The sequence below is a fragment of the Hyla sarda genome, chromosome 10 (genome assembly GCF_029499605.1).
Source record: "Hyla sarda isolate aHylSar1 chromosome 10, aHylSar1.hap1, whole genome shotgun sequence".
Taxonomy (NCBI): domain Eukaryota; kingdom Metazoa; phylum Chordata; class Amphibia; order Anura; family Hylidae; genus Hyla; species Hyla sarda.
In genome coordinates, this window is record NC_079198.1 from 86,460,867 (window position 1) to 86,477,737 (window position 16,871).

General features: G+C 42.6%; 1 long non-coding RNA gene across 1 annotated transcript in view; it reads left to right on the forward strand.

Annotated features, from left to right (window-relative positions):
* Positions 1–2,352: 2,352 nt before the first annotated feature.
* LOC130293577 (uncharacterized) overlaps positions 2,353–16,871 on the forward strand; it is a 57,467-nt gene continuing 42,948 nt past the window's right edge. Inside the window, exon 1 of the long non-coding RNA XR_008848249.1 lies at positions 2,353–2,849. This is a non-coding gene — a long non-coding RNA (uncharacterized LOC130293577). The remainder of the gene's footprint in view (positions 2,850–16,871) is intronic.

Genomic DNA, 16,871 nt, shown 5'->3' on the forward strand with positions numbered 1-16,871 from the left:
CCTGGTTTTGGTTAGAAATGCTGAACAAAATCTGTACAGAGAAGAAGTGGAGCAGCAACCAAGCAGATTGCTTCTTAAATGTTTTAAAGGCCTCTGAAAAATTAATGAAGCAATCTGATTGGTTGATATGGGCAACTGGTCAACTTTTCCTTTCACAGCATCACTTGGTGAAACTTTGCTCTATACTGAATTAACTGCGCCAGCCCTTAACCCCTTTAATGTTCATTAACGTCCATCTGCGGCTCCCGAGGTATGACGCACGCTCAGCAGGTGAGCGAGCATCATACCTGGTGGATCCCGGTTGCTATAGGCAACCAGGACCCATGACTAATGTCAATCGAGATGATGTCCGGCATTAACCTTTTAGACGCGGTGATCACACTTGATCGCCGCTTCTAAAATGAGAGTAAACTTTGTCGGTTAGCTCAGTGGTGCAGTTCGGGACCGCTGCGGTGAAATTGCGGTCAAGCGGCGATAACATTGATCAATGCCATGCTACTGCACGGCATTGATCAGTGTAGAAAATCAGTGTGTGCAATGTTATAGTCCCCTATGGAGGCTATAACATTGCAAAAAAATAGTGTTATATGTGATTTAACCCCTTCCCTAATAAAAGTTTGTATCGCCCCAGTTTTCCCATAAAAAAAAAAAAAATGTGTAAATAAAAATAAACGTGTGCTATCTCCTCATGCGTAAATGTCCGAACTATAAAAATATATCATTAATTAAACTGTACGGTCAATGGCGTACACCTAAAAAATTCCAGAGTCCAAAATAACGTATTTTTTGTCATTTTATACCATAAATTTTTTTATAAAAAGTGATCAAAAAGTCAGATCAAAACAAAAATGGTACCGATTAAAACTGTGTAAAAAATGAGCCCTCATACTGCCCCTTATACGGAAAAATAAAAGTTATAGGGGTCAGAAGAGGACATGTTTCAACGTATTAATTTTGGTGCATGTAGTTAAAAAATATTTTTTAGTTGTAAAATAAAATCAAACCTATATAAATTGGGTATCCTTGCAACCGTATGGACCTACAAAATAAATATAAGGTGCAATTTTTACCGAAAACTGCACTGTGTAGGAACTGAAGAGGCTAAAAATTACAAAATGGCTTTTTATTTTTTCAATTTTGCCCCACAAATAATTTTTTTCTGGTTTCGCCGTAGATTTTGTGGTGAAATTATTAATGGTATTATAAAGTAAAATTGTTGGGGCAAAGGACAAGCCCCCTTATGTATTTTTAGGTGGAAAATTTTAAGTGTTATGATTTTTAGAAGGTAAGGAGGAAAAAACAAAAGTGCAAAAATGAAAAATCGCCAGAGGGAAGGGGTTAATATTAAAGTGGAGGTGAGAAAATTCTTTGATTCATGTTTTTTAGACTCTCTGGCTTGGACAATATCATTTTCAGGTTTGAGGTTTGCTTTGGCTACTTTGAGATAACAGGCAAATTAATTCTGACACTTTCTACAGGCCATCTTTGGAGCAGAAGAAGGTGCAAAGAATTTAAAGGGGTACTCAACTGGAAAACTTTTTTTTTCTAATCAACTGGTGCCAGAAAGTCAGATTTGTAAATTACTTCTATTAAAAAAAATCTTAATCCTTCCAGTACTTATCAGCTGCTGTATAATCCACAGGAAGTTATTTTCTTTTTGAATTTCCTTTCTGTCTGACCACACTGCTCTCTGCTGACACCTCTGTCCATTTTAGGAACTGTTTAGAGCAGGATAGGTTTTCTATGGGGATTTGCTCCTACTCTGGACAGTTCCTAAAATGGACAGAGGTGTCAGCAGAGAGCACTGTGGTCAGAGAGAAAGGAAATTAAAAAAGAAAATAACTTCCTGTGGATCAAATAGCAGCTAAGTACTGGAAGGATTAATATTTTTTTTATTTTTTAAAGAAGTAATTTACAAATCTGTTTTAACTTTCTGGTACCAGTTGAATAAAAAAAATAAAGGTTTTCCAGTGGAGTACCCCTTTTAAAGGGGTTATCCATGAAAAAACTTTTTTTTATATCAACTGGCTCCAGAAAGTTAAACAGATTTGTAAATTACTTCTATTAAAAAAATCTTAATCCTTTCAGTACTTATGAGCTTCTGAAGTTTAGGTTGTTCTTTTCTGTCTAAGTAATCTCTGATGACACGTGTCTCGGGAACCGCCCAGTTTAGAAGAGGTTTGCTATGGGAATTTGCTTCTAAACTGGGCGTTTCCCTAGACACGTGTCATCACGATTACTTAGACAGAAAAGAACAACCTTAACTTCAGAAGCTCATAAGTACTGAAAGGATTAAGATTTTTTAATAGAAGTAATTTACAAATCTGTTTAACTTTCTGGCACCAGTTGATATATAAAAAAAAGTTTTTTCCTGGAATACCCCTTTAATGTTGCTGGTAAAAGCAGCGGTTTGTGTACAGATAACCAGCCGCACATTCACTAAAAGGCACATAACAACTTGCATACTTATCTTTAGAAACCCAATGTCTGTCTTTGTTCTCGTGTAGCAATGACAACAACTCGGCGCATTTAAAACTATTTTCCACTGTTGGAAACTTTTCTTATTCTTTTAATGCTTTATAGCTATAGTTAATGGAGAGTTAAAGTGTTTTTGGCGTGGCACAGTCCAGTAAGCGCTGCCTCTGTATCCGGATAGCTTTTCTTGTCTAATAAAAGCAGAATGATTATCATACTGGTGATTGCACCACTTCTTACAAGGCATTTTCTGGCTGGATTCAATTATTCCGTTCTCACTTCAGGTACCTGCAGGTCTGCTAGATGCTGCTCACCATCATATTTTACGAAGATAAAGCAAGAAAAGTAATGAGAGGTTGCTGGAGGTTTTTAAGGTACTTTGTTCCTAAAATTAATTTGGTCAATTAGCTGAGAAGAATGTGTCCATGAGATGAAATTCAGACCTTGTGTATATGATACGACTCTTCCTTTTTAGCTTATTATTGTCCTGAATGTCTGATACAAGTCATTTCACATGCTGAGGCATTGCATTGTAATTACAGCCATGCTGGTCTACACCAGTGCTTCCCAACCAGGGTGCCTCCAGCTGTTGCAAAACTACAACTCCCAGCATGCCCGGACAGCCTTTGGCTGTCCGGGCTTGCTGGGAGTTGTAGTTTTGCAACAGCTGGAGGCACCCTGGTTGGGAAGCATTGGTCTACACTTTGATATCTTAGGAAGAATTATGTTTTCTCTACTTTTAATGCCTTGAAGCTTACATACATGACAGTGTTTTTTTTTTTTTGGTAAATTTGCCACTGCAATTTTTTTGCCAAAGCCATAAGTGTGCCAGGAAGTATTAGGCTTAAGTGCACATCAGGGGATAAAAAAAAAAATACTTCAAGCTGTAATTTATTTTCTCTATTTAAAGCCTGCTAAACAGACACCAAACTGTCAGGAAACCTGTTGGTTGCCAAAGTGCAGCACAGCGCCCCAAATGGGGCTCCCTACCAGTGCTTCAAAAATACGTGAATGAGCTCCAAGTTCTTTCTTTGTATTTTCCATTCCATTTGAATCCACTTCTGGCTTTGGTTCAAAAACAGCAGAGGAAGTTTAAAAAAAAAAAAAAAAAAAGCTGCCGTGTGACCCTAGCTTCAAGGCATTCTCTCCTATAGACAATATAGGTGATAATATACTGATTCGTGGGCATTCCTTTACTGTGATCCCGGCAGATCATGAGAACAAAGGCCCCTTATCCCAAAATTAAAGGATCAGCAGCATGCTCTATTCACCCTATAAAGGACTTAAAAACACAGCCCTCAGCAATATTCTTAAAGGGGTGCTCCAGTAAAAAAAAAAAAAAATTCTAAATCAACTGGTGCCAGAAAGTTAAACAGATTTGTAAATTACTTCTATTAAAAAATCTTTACCCGTTCAGTACTTTTTAGCAGCTGTATGCTACGAAGGAAATTATTTTCTTTTTGAATTTCTTTTCTGTCTGACCACAGTGCTCTCTGCTGACAGCTCTGTCCGTGTCAGGAACTGTCCAGAGCAACATAGGTTTGCAAAGGGGGGTTTCTACTGCAGCTGCATGGTGGCTCAGTGGTTAGCTCAGTGCTGGGGCTTGGGTTCAAATCCCACTAAGGACAACAATAAATAAAGCGTTATTATTCCCTCAGGCAGAATATAGATTATTTGACACAGTCCTGACCTCAGTATCTGAGGAGAGGGATTTAGGAGTAATAATTTCAGATGACTTAAAGGTAGGAAGACAATGTAATAGAGCAGCAGGAAACGCTAGCAGAATGCTTAAATGTATAGGGAGAGGTATAAGCAGTAGAAAGAGTGAAGTGCTCATGCTGCTGTACAGAACAATGGTGAATGACCTCACTTGGAGTATTGTGCGCAGTACTGGAGGCCGTATCTCCAGAAGGATATAGATACTCTAGAGAGAGTTCAAAGAAGATACTAAACTAGTGCATGGATTGCAGGATAAAACTTACCAGGAAAGGTTAAAGGACCTTAACATGTATAGAAGAAAGAAGAGACAGAGGGGATATGAAAGAGACTTTTAAATACATAAAGGGAATCGACGTGGTAAAGGAGGAGAGCATATTTAAAAGAAGAAAAACTACCACAAGGACATAGTTTTAACCCCTTAAGGACCAAGGACGTACTGGTACGTCCTTGGTCCTGCTCTTCTGATATAACGCGGGGTTACACAGTAACCCCGCGTCATATCATGGCGGGCCCGGCGTCATAGTGAAGCCAGGACCCGCCTCTAATAGCGCGCAGCGCAGATCGCGGCGCCGCGCGCTATTAACCCTTTAGCCGCGCGCTCAGAGCTGAGCCGCGCGGCTAAAAGTGAAAGTGAAAGTTCCCGACTAGCTCAGTCGAGCTGTTCGGGATAGCCGCGGCTAATCGCGGCATCCCGAACAGCTGACAGGACAGCGGGAGGGCCCCTTCCTGCCTCCTCGCTGTCCGATCGCCGAATGACTGCTCAGTGCCTGAGATCCAGGCATGAGCAGTCATGCGGCAGAATCGTTGATCACTGGTTTCTTATGAGAAACCAGTGATCAACATAGAAGATCAGTGTGTGCAGTGTTATAGGTCCCTATGGGACCTATAACACTGCAAAAAAAAAGTGAAAAAAAAAAGTGAATAAAGATCAGTTAACTCCTCCCCTATTAAAAGTTTGAATCACCCCCCTTTTCCAATAAAAAAAAAACACAGTGTAAATAAAAATAAACATATGTGGTATCACCGCGTGCGGAAATGTCCGAATTATAAAAATATATCATTAATTAAACCGCTCGGTCAATGGCGTGCGCGCAAAAAAATTCCAAATTCCAAAATAGTGCATTTTTGGTCACTTTTTATATAATTTCAAAATGAATAAAAAGTGATCAATAAGTCCTATCAATGCAAAAATGGTACCGTTAAAAACTTCAGATCACGGCGCAAAAAATGAGCCCTCATACCGCCCCATACACGGAAAAATAAAAAAGTTATAGGGGTCAGAAGATGACAATTTTAAACGTATTAATTTTCCTGCCTGTAGTTATGATTTTTTCCAGAAGTCCGACAAAATCAAACCTATATAAGTAGAGTATCATTTTAATCGTATGGACCTACAGAATACATATCAGGTGTCATTTTTACCGAAAAATGTACTACGTAGAAACGGAAGCCCCCAAAAGTTACAAAACAGCGGTTTTTTTTCAATTTTGTCGCACAATGATTTTTTTTCCCGCTTCACCATAGATTTTTGGGCAAAATGACTGACGTCATTACAAAGTAGAATTGGTGGTGCAAAAAATAAGCCATCATATGGATTTTTAGGTGTAAATTTGAAAGAGTTATGATTTTTTAAAGGCAAGGAGCAAAAAACGAAAATGCAAAAACGGAAAAACCTCCGGTCCTTAAGGGGTTAAATTAGAGGAGCAAAGGTTTAAAAGTAATATCAGGAAGTATTACTTTACTGAGAGAGTAGTGGATGCATGGAATAGCCTTCCTGCAGAAGTGGTCACTGCAAATACAGTGAAGGAGTTTAAACATGCATGGGATAAGCATAAGGCTATCCTTCATATAAGATAGGGCCAGGGACTATTCGTAGTATTCAGATTATTGGGCAGACTAGATCGGCCAAATGGTTCTTATCTGCCGACACATTCTATGTTTCTCTGTTTCTATGGTTGTGGTACCCCACTACTAGTGTGAGGTGTCTGCTGGATTGACCCGTTGTCTACTATGGACCCATACCAGTAGGCCAGACAGTGATCTATATGGTTTTCTCCGCTGTCTTTCGCTTATCCAAGGAGCTGATGTATCTGCGGCTGGAGTTCCGGTAGTCATTTACAAATTTGTATAACTTTCTGGCACCAGTTGATTTAAAAAGAAAGTGTTTTTCACCGGAGTACCCCTTTAAATTCCATAAGAGAATCAATAGAGCAATGGTGACAATTCATTTTTGCTCCATTACGTAGAATAGGTTTGTAAAGCTGCAAACACAGGGCACTAGGGCTTTACAATCTTATTCTAACCAAATCTTTGCTGAAAAAGAAGACTGATCTATACTTACAAGTTTGTAATCCAGTCTGGAGGAGGCGAGGTCCGCTCTGCTCTGCGGCCGCACCACCTCTCTCTGGCTGTACAGACCCCCGGTCCCGACTGTCTGGACAACTCCTGGGTGAAATTACAAGGCTGTTTTTTTTTTTTGTAAGTTTACAAAAGCCTTCTTTTTACAGTAAAGGTATGCAAGAATAGGATTGTAAAGCCCTAATGCATCCTGTGTGTGCAGCTTTGCAAGCTTATTCTAAGGGACAATTGCACTTTAATGTAGTGCCTTCGGTGGCCGTGCCCCCACCAATGCCCATAGGTGATAGCTTTCATCTTAGCATGACCCCTTTAAAGCGTACCTGCACTTTCAGGTAACTTCCGGATAAGCAGTCATGTGTGAGAAGTAGCACTGTTTGTGGCAATTTTTTTACATTCATATTTGTCATTTTTGCACCTGGCAACTAGTTTTCTTCTCTGCAGTTCTCTGTCCCTAATTTGATGGGTAGGGACTATAGTCTATGTTGTCTCCCATACACTGCAGACACACAGAGGAGGGGTTCCTGCTCTTCTGTATCTCTATAGTACACCCCCCGGATCAGCAGAACATTGAGGACATTATTGAGCAGTCCTGCATAGTGTAAGCGGTGAATCCTGCACTAGGGTGAGACAGTGACCATTTAAAGTTGTAGCCAAGTTTTTATTTTTGCCTTTCTCTTAGAAAATATATTTTTATGCACTAATCTGAAGTTTTTATAGATACTATTTTGGGGAACATGGGACTTTTTAATTACTTTCTATTCCATTCAACTGTAGTTCTGGGATTGGATTTTTTATGTTTATGGCATTCAACATGCAGGATAAATAACAATATATTTATTGGGTGCTCTTCATTGGGGGACACCTATAATGATGGGTATGTGCTCTTGCCACTAGAAGGCACTGACCCTAGGAAAAAAATAAGTCTGCTCCTCCCTGGCAGGATATACCCGCCCACTGGAAGTGAGGTAATCAGTTTTAGCTAGTGTCAGTAGGAGGCAAGACATCTGGTCTTTGTTATTTTCTAGTAAGGGCTGTTTAGTTTGTATTTATTTGGTTTTTATCTCCCTTTAGTTTCCTTTTTTTCAGGTGGGGGTTCAGGAGCATGGCGCTACCTGTTCCGCATATGCAACTAAGGGGCAAAGGCATAGAGTATGTACTGTTAACCCCTTCTTGCTAACTGCCAACGCCTGGAGGTTGTACCCTGGGTCCGGGTCCCCCACTGCCCGTGCTCGCCCCGCTATCTTAGCCTGATATGATGCAGCATGGCCACAAGCTGGTTGAAGACACCTTGGTGAGTATAAGATGATGGCGTCTGCAGTAGTGGCTCGCTTTCATTGGGGGGGTCGTCTGTGTTTTTTGCATACTGGGTCCTTGGGAGGACACCTGATGGCCTTTTTGCAGCGGCTGCCTCTGCAGGAGTTCTTTTCCGGCTCACCTCTGAACAGCTTTGCTGTTCCTCTGTTACGCTGGTTGTTCAGCCGGCATAGTTCAGGGGTTATGGCGGCACATGGCTCCGGCCTTCTTCTCCCCCTGAGTCAGCGTGCTAACCGGGGGCCAGGCAGCGCCGCCTCTTAAGATTCAGGGGGTTATGGCGGCAGTAGCTTCGTCCTTCTCCCTCTGAACAGTGCGCGAACCGGGAGGTCAGGCAGCTACCCCTTTCCAGGTTTGTGCACCCCACGGATCTTGCTGCAAACGGCGGGTGCTTACCCTCGGCTGTGCTGAGGTACCCCTCCAGCAGCGTTGGCTCCACCCCTCCACCTTTGCGGGGGTTGCAATGTAGTCGGCACTTTGTAGTCTGCGCGGCTCCGTGGTCTCCCTGAGCTCCAACCCGGTGGGAGCTTGCCCGGCCCAGCCCACTCTTGTTCCCTGCTCTCTGAGCTGTGCGGCGCTGCACCTCTATGCGCGCTTTTCCTGGCCATCACCACTTCTAGGGCTCCCGTGGGTGCATTTCCTTTGTGTCCCTGCAGGGGGGGCATGGTGCGGGGCGTCCTTGCCCGTCTAACTTGAAAGATCTTGCAGACTTCATCAGGGCAGGGTGCCTAGCTCCCCACGCTACCCTTCTATGGCAATTTCTTGTGGCCAATGATTAAATTGTGCCCTTATTTTTCATTTCTACTCGTGACATCCATTCACTATTACAGCCTTGGCCTGTAATATCTCTTTTTTTTCAGCTTAATATCTGTTGGGGGTTGTTCTATTGTTTCTGTTTCCCTGTACGGGCTCTGACATGGCAATCTACTTTGAATCGGTTGAGGTATGCCTCTGGCATACCTAATTTCGGCAGGTTTCTCACGCTGTCAGGTTGTGTATGTGACCCGCCGTGGCAGGTCCTTGCCAGGGATTTCACCTGAGTTAGTCGGGGTTTCTTAGCTTGTGCATACCCTCCTCCACAGGCTGCCGCATCTGCGGCTAGCGCCCCGGATCCCCACGTCCAGTGCGTGGTCTCCCTGGAAGTGTTCCTGCGTAGGCATGGACTGGACCTAATAACATTATGATGGACAGTAGTCTCATCTGTCTCTCATTTCACAGCTGCTGCATCCGCGGCCGTACCAAATCAGTCCCCTAGGGTGGGAAGAACCACCACTAGCGAAAGGGGATCAGTCCTGAGACCGAACCCACTCGTCCATAAGGCCTGCAGATGAGACCCCAGGGCAGAGATAACCAAGGACATGAAACTGAGCTCCCGGAAGATCCCCCGGCGATTGAGATGGACTAGGACACCAAGGAAGGGGCCGTGCTTCGCAGCGACTCTAAACCTACGATCCATATAGATAGACAAGAAAAGGTCGACTAGGAAGCCAAATTTCAGTCTGGCTGCGGCTCGCAGAACTTTCTAACATTTCCTGGTTTGGCTTGTGTGAACCCGGAAATGTGCAAAATCAGTAACATGAGGAATGAGAAACACATGGCACTTTTGGCGCCCAAACAAAGCAGGAAGGATGGGTCAGTAAAAGGGGACGTCAGGTTGATCAGCATTCCCTGCAACTATCACATGATGACCCCAGGTTAAACAATCATTTGCTGGTTTAGGTGTCAGTCAGCTCCCAGGCCAATAGGCAACATCTAAAGAGGTATAAACTTTTACACAGTTTTAAAGGCAAAACGTGTGCCACTGCCAGCATTCTAGAGAGACAGACAGGAGATTATACAGAAAAATAAAAAGTCTTCTCATGAACAATAACCTCCACAGCTGGCTGAGCACGAAGCCTAGGGTATACTATTTCTTAGCAAAGAGAGCAAAGCCTTGATCTGTGGACTGATCTCCTATGCGGTCTCTTCCTGCATAAGCCTTATTGTGCTCTACAAATCCCAGCTAGCCTTTTTCCAGACACATACAAATATTTGTGCAAAGTTGTGGGCTGACTTGTATGATAGCAATACTTATTTAAATTGCTGTGAATGCAGCATTAAGCCACCTCATATTTTATGTGGTTGAAGTGCACACCCAGTATATCTACCAGTTCTAAGTTAACATTACCATAAAAATCTGCCACATTTAACATGCCCTCTTAAGTGCTTGTACATCTACATTCTTGATGTAAAGGGGTTATCCAGATATAGAAAAACAGAGCTACTTTCTTTCAAAAACTGCTCCCAGTCTGTCTCCAGGTTGGGTGTGGTTCTGCAGCTCATTTCCATTGAAGTGAATGGAGCCAAGTTATAAAACCACACCCAACCTGGAGACAAACTTGGAGTTGTTTTTGAAAGAAATTAGCTGTGTTTTTCTATTCCTGGATAACCCTTTTAAACATAGTTTCTTTTTATTTATTTTGTATTGCCTTACAACCAGGTAACTATAACGTGTGTTTGATTAAACCAAGAATATAGATGTACAAGAACTTTTTAGAGGGTTAATGCACTTTTGAATGTTGCCACTTTTTATTGCATTTTTACCTTACAACCAAGTAAATATAATGTATGTATGATTAAAGGGGTTATGCAGGAATAGAAAAACACAATTTCTTTTCTAATTTCTTTCAAAAACAACTCCACGTCTGTCCCCAGGCTGGGTGTGGTTTTATAACTTTGCTCCATTCACTTCAAAGAAACTGAGCTGCAGAACCACACCCAACCTGGAGACAGACTGGGAGCGGTTTTTGAAAGAAAGTAGCTCTGTTTTTCTATATCTGGTTAACTCCTTTAACATGCATTAGCCCTGTAAAATGCTTGTGTGTCTAAATTCTTGAATTAACCAAACATGTTATATTTACCTGCTTGTAACTTGCTTGCACAATAAAAAAATATATATATATTTAACGCACATTAGCTCTCAAAGCGCTAGCACGTCTACATTCTTGGTTTAATCAAACATGTTATAGTCACCTGGTTGTAAGATAACAACGCGTTGAAAGTTAAAGTTGACCAGCCAGTGAGTAAAAAATAAGATTAAAATAACCTAAAAAAATATGTCTGAAAAGGAATTGTTGAATGGGGTAGAGGACAGAAGACTAATGTCATGTCCTCTGCCAGTAAGAATGTTGGTGGCAGTACCAGCCCCAGTTCAGGTAGCAGCAGCCAGGTTGTAGTAGTAGTAGAAGCCACGTCATCCATCCAAAGTTCTGACTCCTGGGTTATGGGGTTTCACAGGATAGTGCGGCCCTTGTGGACTGGTTGATTCATTCGAGGTCTTATTATTGTCTGTGGATTTAGGATAGTATGTCCTAAAGGCTGCTGTGGGTGTAATATGTAGGTTCCCAATATCTATCTATACATCCATCAATCCATCCATCCATCACCACACCTTCAGTATTGAATTAGGGAACATCTCTATGTGCTATGTCCATAGTATTATATGTACACAAGAAGATGTCTGTGCTACGATTTCTCATCAATATTAGGCTGCATTCATTCATTAGCCATATTTCCCAAAGGAATAGTTTTCTGCACTTCTTAACATGGATATGTTTCCATTTGTGACACAAAATCCGTCTCTGAGAATGCAGCCTTAATGTTCATAAGGGACCATGTCTACAATATTTGTTGGGCTCCTTATCATGTATAAAAGGTATGCTGTGCTTTGTACTCCGTAAATTCATATGTATATTGGAAGAACTATGTTTGGTGTGTGTGTATATAAAATATATATCAACATTTGGTCAAAAAGACAGTAATTGCAGCGTGGGCCACTAGAGGGAGCTCTTTGCTCATGTTAGAAATTTCCTTGTTACATTGTGTCAAAAACCGAAGACAAGAACAATGCAGTTAGTGCACATATGTCCTCAAAATGTATAATTCCTCTAATTTATTAGATTTACTAGTCACGGTTTAACATTTCACAAAAATTTCTCTCCTGTGGCAACTGAGAATGTCATCTACATGATCACCTAGAGGTGAAGTATGAGAACACTCTATATATCTAAAGGATACGAATTTTAACATTGATTTTAGCAGTTATTAGTTGTAATACCTGATGCTTTGCATGTGTATTAATATTAATACTGTAAAACAGTTTCAGGGAGAAACAACCCATTCTTCAGATTGACAGGGTACCCTGGGGTTTGATTCGCCCCGAAACGCGTTATCGCTGTACAAAATTAAAACAAGTAATTTGACTTCTGCATCCGCGACCTGGTTGTGTTCTCTCTTTGAATGTCTGAGCACCTGGAATAAGGTCACTTTTACTTCCACTTCCCAATACCGACACAGGATTTCGTTTGGATATCTCCAGAAGACCTCCATGCTTGCACAGGATCTGCATCCACCCCTCGTACCTCTATAAGAGCTTATATGCATGTTAACTATATGCTCAAGGTGAGCGGCCACTTCATAGAGTCTGCGACTCCCTCTGTAGTGGGGTCTATTCTCTTTTCTATATAGGGTAATGCACAAGGCTCATTTTCTGGGTCTTTCTTTTTCTACTTCTACACATCAGGAACTGTCCAGAGCAGGAGAGGTTCGCTATGGGGATCTGCTCCTGCTCTGGACAGTTTCTGAAATGGACAGAGGTGTCAGCAGAGAGCACTGTGGTCAGACAGCAAAGAAATTCAAAAAGGAAAGAACTTTCCCTGTAGTATACAGCAGCTGATAATTACTGGAAGTATTTAGATTTTTAAATAGAAGTAATTTACAAATCTGTTTAACATTCTGGCACCGGTTGATTTAAAAAAATAAATGTTTTCCACTGTAGTAAAGAACTGGGAATAATACTGGCCCCTTTTAAGCATAAGATATGCCATTCATAGGCTTATGAGAGTCATGTGAGCAGAGACATGGTGGAGGCAGATGAGACGGGTTTCTAACTCATCACATGTTAATCTGATTTTATTTTCATATGTGTATCCTTTTTACCTCCCAGGTCTTGTACTTTTATGTATCAAACTAGATCAAATGTAAATATATACAGTGGTCCCTCAACATACGATGGTAATCCGTTCCAAACGGACCATCGTTTGTTGAAACCATCACATGTTGAGGGATCCGTGCAATGTAAAGTATAGGACAGTGGTCTACAACCTGCAGGCCTCCAGATGTTGCAAAACTACAACACCCAGCATGCCCAGACAGCCGTTGGCTGTCCGGGCATGCTGGGTGTTGTAGCTTTGCAACATCTGGAGGTCCGCAGGTTGAAGACCACTGTTGGAGGAAGTTGTACTCACCTGTCCCTTCCGCTCTGGACCGTCACCGCTGCCCGGGATGTCGCCGTCCATCGCTGTCGCCGTGTCCCCGACGCTCCGGCAAGGCCCCTGCTTCCCCGGCATCCGTGCGCTCCGTCCCTGCTATCACGTTGTTACGCACGCCGCTCCTATTGAATGACGGGATGGCGTGCGCAGCGACGTGATGACGATGATGGAGAGCGCCGACGATGCAGGGGATCCCGTAGAGGACGCGCCGGAGCCCCGAGGACAGGTAAGAGACATCACCGGAGCTCACGGGGCACTGTAAACGGCTATCTGGCGGCAGCAGAAACAGTCAACGCTGCCGGATAGCCGTTTATGCGATGGCCCCGACATAAAAAAGCATTGTATGTTGATGCTGCCTTCAACATGCGATGACCTCTGAGAGGCCATCGCATGTTAAAATTTTCATATGTCGGGGCCATCGTAGGTCGAGGGGTCACTGTATATATTAGTGGAGATATTTTACATGGTATACTTAATATTCAGAGGTGTCAACAATGGCGACCACAACTGTTTGTATAAGTAGTGGCCAGACGGCCTAGGGTTTTCGTTGTACTGTGAATGTGAATACCTATGTCTGGATGAGAAGCAAATAAAGCTGCCTAAATTAAGTCTGAACGGAAACATGTGCTTTGGGCTGAATTATTGGTGCCCTTGTGTGCCGAAGAGCCTGGGTAAAAGCTAAAACAATTGAATAGCCTGTGTATAGCTAAAGCTATATATTGCTTAGAGAGTGAAGATTATTAGTAAATTCCCTGATGGTCCAGGGCAGTAAAAGTTTACAGTACGTTCTTGACTGTCAAGTTCACAAATGTGTAATCCTTAGGAGTTTATGCTCATGCACAGCTAGACAGCAGACAGGTTTTGTTCATGCAGCCTTTTGCTTGTCCATGGATTCAGGGCTATACATTTTATTAAAACAACTGGCTTCTTCTGCAGAAACAATGTGAAAATAGGAAATAACTTTGCTATTAACATCAGAAATTGGTACTATTGATACTATGAGCCAACCTATGGTTCTCCAGCTGTTGCAAAACTTTGTCTGTCATGTATAGTGTGTATACAAGGGTCAAATCTATATTTGGTTTTGTATAGCAGGATATGATTCAGTTTTTATGTTTATTTTACATCAGTTTTACTTGCTGATTTATTTACTTTACAGCTCCCCAAGTATAGAACACTAAACATATTCTTTATACTGACATGCCCTCTGCTCGCACACTTGTGAATGAAGAATCTCAGTGCCTGAATACAGCAGCCCCCTCTGTACCCCCATATAGTATAAACCCTCCCCATACTTCCCTAATATAGCATTAGACCCCCAAACTGCCTTGTTATAGTGTTAGACCTTGATATTGCCCCATATAGTAGTCAGGTCTCTATACTGCCGGACTACTAGAAAAATGTAATCACTAGTGTTGCTCGCGAATATTCGCAATGCGAATTTTATCCACGAATATCGCATATTTGCGAATTCGCGAATATTTGCAAATATAGCACTATATATTCGTAATTACGAATGTTCGTTTTTTTTTTTTGTTTTGTTTTTCACAGTACACATCACAGTGATCATCCCTCTCTGCTTCCAGCTTGTGTGGTGTAAAGAAGGCTCTAATACTACTGTGTGAGACTGGCGTGCAAATTTTCGCTTATGCTAATTTTGAATATGCAAATTTTTGCATATGCGAATTTTCGCATATGCGAAAATAAAACGTGAATATTACGAATATGCAAATTTAACAAATATATGACGAATATTCGTCCATATATTCGTGAAATATCGCAAATTCGAATATGGCCTATGCCGCTCAACACTAGTAATCACTTACGTCTCCCATTATTTCTCCACAGCTCTTAGCCTTTTTTTCCTTTTAACTGCTCCTCTCTGATCTTCTGGTGCAGGCAGCGTCTCACAGACACATGATCCGCATCAAAGGTTCTGGCAAAAGTAACAAGGACAGAGCCGCCAACTCTGTTAAAGACGCAGCATACTTTCACATGTGTGTGTGCATCTTAAAGATGCATACACAGTTAAAAAGCCACGCCCCTCCTTTCCCTGCAGTCCAGGTCAAACCCCTTGCGACCGTTATTGTTACACCCCTCCTATCACTTATTGCTTTGTATTTAGTTATGTCAACTATACTATTCACTTAGCTATTGTGTGTAGACCTACAGTATTTTTCGCCCTATAGGACGCACCGACATATAAGACGCACCCAATTTTAAAGGTGCAAAATCTAGAAAAAAAAGATTCTGAACCCAACAGTGATCTTCAACCTGTGGACCTCCAGATGTTGCAAAACTACAACTCCCAGCATGCCCGGACAGGCGTTGGCTGTCCGGCCATGCTGGGAGTTGTAGTTTTGCAACATCTGGAGGTCCACAGGTTGAAGACCACTGGTATAGGAGGTAATACTCACGTGTCCCCGCCGCTCCGAACCCGTCACCGCTGCCCTGGATGTCGCTCCATCGCTGTCCCCCTGGTATCCCCGACGCTCCGGACATCTTCTTCCCCGGGATCCACGCTCTCCGTCGCCGTCATCACGTCGCTATGCACGCCGCTCCTATTGGATGACTGGACAGCATGCGCAACGACGTGATGACGTCGAAGGAGAGCGCCGGCCATGCAGGGGATCCCGGCACGGAGCAGACACCGCGGAGGCAGGTAAAGTCCCTCCCGGTGTCCTGTAAGCTGTTCGGCATGCCGCAATTTCACCGCAGCGGTCACGAACAGCCCAACTGAGCAGCCGGGTTAGTGTCACTTTCGCTTCAGACGTGGCGGTCAGCTTTGATCGCTGCATCTGAAGGGTTAATACAGGGCATAACCGCGATCGGTATTGTCCTGTATTAGCCGCGGGTCCCGGCCATTGATGGCTGCAGGGACCGCCGCGATAGGGGTGTATTCGCCGTATAAGACGCACCAACTTTTCCCCCCCAGTTTTGGGGAAGGAAAAAGTGCGTCTTATACGGTGAAAAATACGGTATTTATTTGCAATTTATATGTTAAAATCCCCCATAATACACCTGGCATCTTTCTGGGCATGGTTGATGTTGTATTCTGGCATCAGCTAAAAAGCCTGTAGTTTGTGAACACTCTGATTTGCAATTACCTTTTGTGTTACATGGAATACTGCTACACAAAAACCGAGGGAAATATAAACTGAGGTCTATGTTGCAGTATCAGGAAGTTAAAGACAAAGTACAGTGTATATGAAGACATAGTCATCTGTGACACTGCTGCCGGAGGATAGACAATGCTTTGTTTTTTCTTTTAATATGGTGACTGGTGAGCTACGGAAGTGGAGATTGGGAGTCATAGACTGAGGCTACTGGTAATAAATAAACTGGTATAATATTTCCTTTTGCTTGGCTGGTGTAAGCTTTGCTGACAAGCCCTTGAGCTGTGAACTGTGTATATGTGTATACAGGCAGGACTCCTGAGCCCATGCTCTGCAAAGTACTTTAAGTGACAGGTCGCATTTCAATGTCCTTAGACCCCCTCTCCCCTCCCTGCCCCTATGCCACACACACTACAATTACAATAAAGAAGAAGCTGCGTTAGGCTTCTTTCACACTGCAGTTATGACACGTTAGTGGCAGTGTGATGGCCGCCAGGGGAGCTACTCCCCCTACATAATGGCACCCAACGGACCCCATTATAGTAAATGGGATCCATTGGGACCCGTTATTGCCCATTGTGTC